Source organism: Sorex fumeus, unplaced genomic scaffold, assembly GCF_029834395.1.
Source record: "Sorex fumeus unplaced genomic scaffold, SorFum_2.1 ptg000094l, whole genome shotgun sequence".
Lineage (NCBI taxonomy): Eukaryota > Metazoa > Chordata > Mammalia > Eulipotyphla > Soricidae > Sorex > Sorex fumeus.
The window spans coordinates 23,106,540-23,113,303 of NW_026606151.1; the positions used below are offsets into that span (position 1 = coordinate 23,106,540).

At 40.3% G+C, this 6,764-nt stretch overlaps 1 pseudogene; it reads left to right on the forward strand.

Moving 5' to 3' along the window:
- The first annotated feature begins 4,277 nt into the window (after window positions 1-4,277).
- On the forward strand, window positions 4,278-5,118 carry LOC130040475 (olfactory receptor 14J1-like; annotated as a pseudogene).
- Window positions 5,119-6,764: the final 1,646 nt, after the last annotated feature.

Below are 6,764 nucleotides of genomic sequence, written 5' to 3' on the forward strand. Positions count from 1 at the left end.
GTTTTTATATAGATAATGCAATAGTGTGAGATATTAGAAAAAAAGAAATCAGACAGTTGGCTTCAATGTGGATAGAATTGGAAGGTATATAAGTGAAATAAGTCACAAGGTAAGTGACAAAACCGATGATCTCACTTCTCTGTGGTACGCAGAAATATAAGCCAAGATTGTAGACTAACATTAGATGGGATGGAACAATGAGAAATCCTTGGACTTGCTTTACAAAACTCAGATTACAAGAAAGCGGGAAAGAGATGGAGAAGAAAAAAGGAAGATAATAGGTCACATAAGGAGAGTGGAGGATCTAGTATACTTTGCTTGCATACTTTGGTGAGGGGAAGTAAATTTGTATATAGTGCTTTAAACTTTAATACCACTAAGGCATGTATTCAAATCTATAAATATTAAAATTTTTAAAAATTATAAAACCTCCTTGTTTAATTGGCAATAAATTATTCATTTTACCTCATTTCTTTTTTAAAAAGGGAAAGTACAAGCCTGGGTATTATCCCCAGATCAAACTGTAAATTAAATTGTGATAGTCAATAAAATTGATTAAAGAAATTAATTTTTCTTGTAGAATATTCTATAATCAAAACATAACTCATAATATATTTATGATGTGATTCAATGAACAGAAAAAAAAACTATACCCCCAGTAAGTAGGTGTGATCATTAAAATCTCTTCAACAGAAAAATTCATTGCAAGAAAACCCAATAGAATTGCAAGTTTGGACCCCTGGGTGTTGCACAGAATTGCCAATACCCAGAGCACCCAGGATCTCTGCTGCTGCCAAAGGCACTTTCCACCTAATCCCCAATGGCCAAAGGATTGATATGGACTCATGTTTTCCTTTCCGCAGACTACATTCTATTGAAAGGAACTGAGTGGCAGAGCTATGACTTTGATCTGAGTTTCAGCTTCTGAGCCTGACAGCTTGTCCCTATGATGAGGTAAGAAATTTCTAGGTGTGCTCTGGTGACTCTCCTTAGGTTGGGGAAAACAGGTTGAATTGTAAAATAGAGTGCAAACAAAAGACAGATTTTGAGGGCATAAAAAGAATCCTATGTTTACTTAAGAATTTTAAGCAAGAATACATGAGTGTAAAAAATTTTTAAGGGCGGCAGAGGGGGGCCCAACAGCTCTCCCCCTAGCCGTCCGCGTTTGGGGTGAGCCAGGGTCGCTCCCGCAGCTAGGGTAGCCTGGGCCGTGGCGCAGATGGTGGACGAAGAGAGGGCCAAGCCGGTTGATTGATCAGATGCTGTTTATTCCATTCTTACCATGCACCTGCCCCGGTCTCCCTGAGACTCCCATTCTAGTCTCCACTGCTCCTCATTCCCTTCTCCTCCTGTCTCTCCCGCTTATCTCTCCATGCTCCATCTCACAGCCTGGGCTCTCTCTCTCTCTCCACGTGCCTTCTCCTGTATTCCTCTACATCCTTCTCTCTCTGTCCCCCGTGCTAGCCTCTCCGAGGTCCATCTTGCCTCCCTGTTCTCTCCTGTCTCCATCTCTCTTCCTCCCCAACTCCCCAGCACTCTGGGTTGACACTGCACCCAGTTAGGTAGCAAAATCAACATAAAAAAGCCCTTTTTGAGGGTCCCCCAGGTTCAAAGGGAACACCACCTGAGAGGTCTTCCAGAGCCCTTCCTGAGTGCCCAAGGGCAAAATACCCCTTCAGGTGTTTTCCTCTTTTTCCTAGTCCAATAACTCTATCAACATCTCAATACTAGTTATTTTTGTATGGACACAGTAAGAGATAACATTGAGGCTTGTAGGGCAGCTCTCCTGGGAACATCTTGCCACAGACTCAGACTACAGCGCTCAGACTAGATTAATCTTTCCTAACCCTGACAGGGTTTAAATCTAGTTTTCACTTTTTGGATCATGACAGCATTTTCCATGCTAAGCTCTTAACTTATAGTGAAGCATTATGGCGCTTTGGCAGGCCCATCTCGATGCCAGGGTAGCACATAGCTTACCGCTTGCCCTGGTTCCACCCAGTCCCTCATCGGGACCCTGCTTTGGGGGGCGCTAGGAAGTAAAGGCAGCTGAGGCTTAGGGGAGAGAACAAATGCCCAGGAGGGAAATATTACTGAAAGTCACATTACAAAAGAATGTCTTCTTGTGTCCATACAAAAAGGACATTGCTCAGAATAAACTATGCAAAGGACATAAGGAAAAAAGAAAAACAATATTTACAAGTCAACAGAGCACAAAATTAGTTACAAATAAACACAGGGGAATGGGAGCACTGTGATGGGAGCAACCCAATAAATCTAAACTACCTGAGGCTATCAGGAAGGACAAAAACAGTGTTATCCTACACATAAGTAAACATTATTTTAATTAAAAATAAAAAGAGAAACTCCTGGAACTGCAGAAATATTTTGTGGAGTAAAACTATCACTTACATCCTTATCAATCCCTTTTAATTCTAGGGTGTGAGGGTGCAGTATTGCTGGGTCCTCCAATGCCAGGGAGCAACTTTACCCCTCTCAGAAGTGCTCACGTACCTAAGCGTGAGGTGTCTCCGGGATCCTGCCATGCTGAGAATGAAGGAAACCAGTGTGGCAGTTCTCGAGGGCCTCCAGTGATCTCTGGCAATGCTCAGAAACTTCCTGGTGCAAGGGATCAAACCCAGTTGGGGACAAGAGTGTGCTTGCGTGCAGAAATCCCACACTTTGTCCTTTCTCAGCTGGTTCTCAGAAACCCCTGAAAGAGAGCTGGGAATGACCCCCAGCATCACCGGGAGTGTCTAAAATCAAAGAGAAACAAAAGTATAAAACCATTTTGGGTACTTGAAAGCCTATGACTTAACCTCTGTGCTCTATAATCAATCCTTTTATTATTTTTTTCTGTTTGAAACAAAAATAGATTAACATGTATAATCGTCATAGTAGGGTTAGAGCAATAGCACAGGGGGTAGAGCGTTTGCCTTGCACACAGGAGACCAGGCGAACCCAGGCTTGATTCCTCCGCCCCTCTCAGGGAGCCCAGCAAGTAACCGAGAGTATCTCGCCTGCATGGAAGGTCAGGCAAGGTACCCGGGATGTATTCAATATGCCAAACACAGTAACAACAAGTCTCACAATGTCGAACAACAGGAGGACAGTGACAGTGACAGTGAAGCTTCATAGTCAATGTTCATTCCTTTCACAAGTACTGTAGCACTGTCCTCCAAATGTTGATCAATTTGCTTGAGTAGGCCCAGTAACGTCTCCATTGTGAAACTTATTGTTACTGTGATTGGCCTGTCAGCTATGTCATGGGTAGCTTGCCAGGCAAAATACCCTCGGTAGCTTGCCGAGCTCTCCGAGAGGGGCAGAGGATTGAACACGGGTCTGCCGGATCTGCCACGTGCAAGGCAAACACACTATCCTCCGTGCTATCACTCCACATGAATTTTTAAGTTAAAATGTTAGCTATGTTAAACGGGAATAAATTTTCAATTCTACACCTCAAATTACGTACTGGATACTACCAGACTTTCTTGTAAAGACTCTGGAGATGCAGTGTTAACAATGTCCAGTATACCCGTTTTTGAGGAGAAACTTCAAAACAAATAGATCACCAAAGTATGCCTTAAAAATCGATCACGATCACGACCACCCTGTTGTTCGTCGATTGCCTCGAGCAGGTGCCAGTAACGTCTTCTTCGTCCTAGCCCTGAGATTTTTTTTTTTAAAGTGCCATATTCAAGGCTTTTTCAGGGTTAGGAGAATGAGACCCATCATTGTTACTGGTATTTGGCATATTGGGTATACCACGGGGAGTTTGCCAGACTCTGCCATGTGGGCATGTTACATTTGGTAGCCTGCCAGTTTGACCAAATTAGGAATGAGATGATAAGATGTCGCGCGGCCGCATTTGCTTCCGGGAGCTGAGTTTTTTCTCATGTAGCCTTAAAAATACATATCTTTAATTACCAGGGACACTCTATTGTTCAGAGTCAAAATTACTCTTATGAATTAGTAACATTATATGCATTTATCACTATCATCTAGACATATTACCAAAGTCAATTCTTTCATTTAAGTCAAGATCATTCACACTCACTTGGAGGTTGGCTATTCAAACATTATAACCTAGAGAAATATTTGCTTTGTTCACAAAGACAATGTAAATTTGTCAATATGGTTACCGCTATATAAAATATCTATTTATAATGAAGTTCTTAACTACATTTTCAGGTTCTTCATTGATGTTATTAAAAACATCTATTTTAGATTCTCTATCGTGTCGTACAGCTAACACCAGAAGGATGACAAATTTCACGATGAGTGGATTTCTTCTCATGGGATTTTCTGCCAAGCCTGAGCTAGAAATCTTCTATGCTTCCCTGTTCCTCGTTCTGTACTTGTTGGCTTTAGCTGGCAACATGCTCATCATCACCACAACTTCCCTGGATGACAGTCTCCAGGCTCCCATGTATTTCTTCCTGAAGCATCTCTCCTTGTTGGATCTCTGCTACATTTCCGTGACTGTCCCAAGATTCATTTATAACTCTTTCACGCACAGTGGAAAGATTTCTCTCTGGGAATGCATAATACAGGTCTTTGCTTTCACCCTCTGTGCTGTTGCGGAGACAGCCATGCTCACGGTGATGTCCTATGACCGCTACGTGGCCATCTGCCTGCCCCTGCACTATGACGTCATCATGGACGTCAGAACCTGTGTCCATGGAGTCGCCGGCGTCTGGGTGAGTGGGGCCATCTCTGGAGTCATGCACACGGCAGCTACTTTCTCCATCCACTTCTGTGGCCCCCGCATCATACACCAGTTCTTCTGTGATATCCCCCAGCTCCTGAGACTCTCCTGCTCCAACGAGTATCTGGGTGAGATTGGTGTCACTGCCTTCGTGGTTTTCCTGGCCCTTCTTTGTTTCCTGTTTATTGGGTTCTCCTACATGCACATCTTCTCTTCCGTGCTGAGGATGCCATCTGCGGAGGGCAGAGCCAAGGCCTTTTCCACTTGCCTCCCCCACCTCGCTGTCGTCATATTGTTCCTTTCTACTGGTGCATTCGAATATTTCAAGCCTCATTCTGACTCTCCAACTGCTTTAGACATTTTCCTTACTATTCTTTATACAGTTGTTCCCCCAACATTCAACCCAATGATCTATAGTCTGCGAAATAATGCTATCAAGTTGGCTATAAGTAAGGTTTTTCAGAGAAGAGTAGCATACCTCTTGTGTTGAGACACTTACTTCTATTCATTGTCAATAGTGCGAAAATTTCAAAATATACTGGGTTTTAATCAATCAAAAATTTAAATTGCAAATATTTTGTGATTTACATGACTTTTTATTTGTGCTACTTGAGTAATAATATTACTTAGACCTCAGACTATATATGTACTAGTTAAATATTACTTCTGTGAATATCTTAACTTAAATCTTAATACACAAACCAAGTGTGATAATAATAAAAGTTTCAAAATGCTGAAGATTTCAACTTGATTTCTTTTTCCTAATTATTTTGTGTGATGATGATGGAAAATATTATATATAGGATGAATTGCTCATTAGTTTATACCTCATATATGTTAGTATCATTGGTCATTTCCATAAAATGATATACAATAATGTATAATATAAGAATTTTAAAAACGTGTTGGTAGTCTTTGTATTTTTGGCCATTCAGAACGTCAGTTGTCTTCAATCAACACTGCCAGTCTCCAGACAGATATGCTGCAGTCTTTGCGAAAGTTTCATTTTCCACTTACTCGGCCTCTTCAGATAAAATGGATTAATTTGCAAGTTTGAGGAAATAAATGTTTATATAACAATGTAATCAGTGAGAGCATCTGATATAAATACTTACAAAAGTTCAAATAAATACATAATAATCTATATATATAAGATGACATCAATATAGAAATATTTATAGGTATACATGTGAATAAAATGAAAGGATAATTTAATAACTAAATTACTATGATGGAGTCTAGCAAGTTCATATATCATTACCATATATTTTCACACTTTTTTGAGTTCTCCTTATATTGTGGGTGTTGGGTAAATGATTTTTCCCTTTTCTGGGGCCCTGTCTGTATATTGGTCACTGTGTCTTTTGAGGTGTAAAAACTTATTAACTTAATGGAGTCCCATTTGTTTTTCTTTTCTTCCACTTGCTTAGTCAGTGGTGTTTCAACTTTAAAGATGACTTCTGTTTTAATGTCATGGGTTCTGCCTACATTTTCCTCCATGGATCTTATGGACTTATGTCTGATATTACGGTCTTTATTCCATTTTGATCTGACTTTTGATCTTGTCATTAGACAGGGTCTGAGTTCAAGTTTTTTCTCATGTAGATGTCAAGTTTTCCCAGTACCACTTGTTGAAGAGACTTTCATTGTTCCACTTCATATTTCTTGCTCCTTTGTCAAAGATTAAGTGATCAGATATTTGAGAGCCTATGACAGAATGTTCAACTCTGTTTCATTGATCTGTGGGTCTGTTTCTTGTCCAATAACATACTGTTTTAGTTACTACAGCTTTGTAGTACAGTTAAAAGTTGGGGAAGGTAATACCCCCAATTCTTCTTCTTTTGGAAGAAGAATTGCTTTAGCTATTCGTTGGGGTTTATTGTTCTACATGAATTTCAGGGAGTTTCTGAAACAGGTGACCATATTTGTGACTGTGCAAATTCTCCAAATTCTGCAATATTGAAATCCTAATAGGAGCACATTAGGAGTCTATTTCTCTAAAAAAAAAAAAAGTATCACGGATATCCTTAAAGGGACTGTATTGAATCTCTATAAC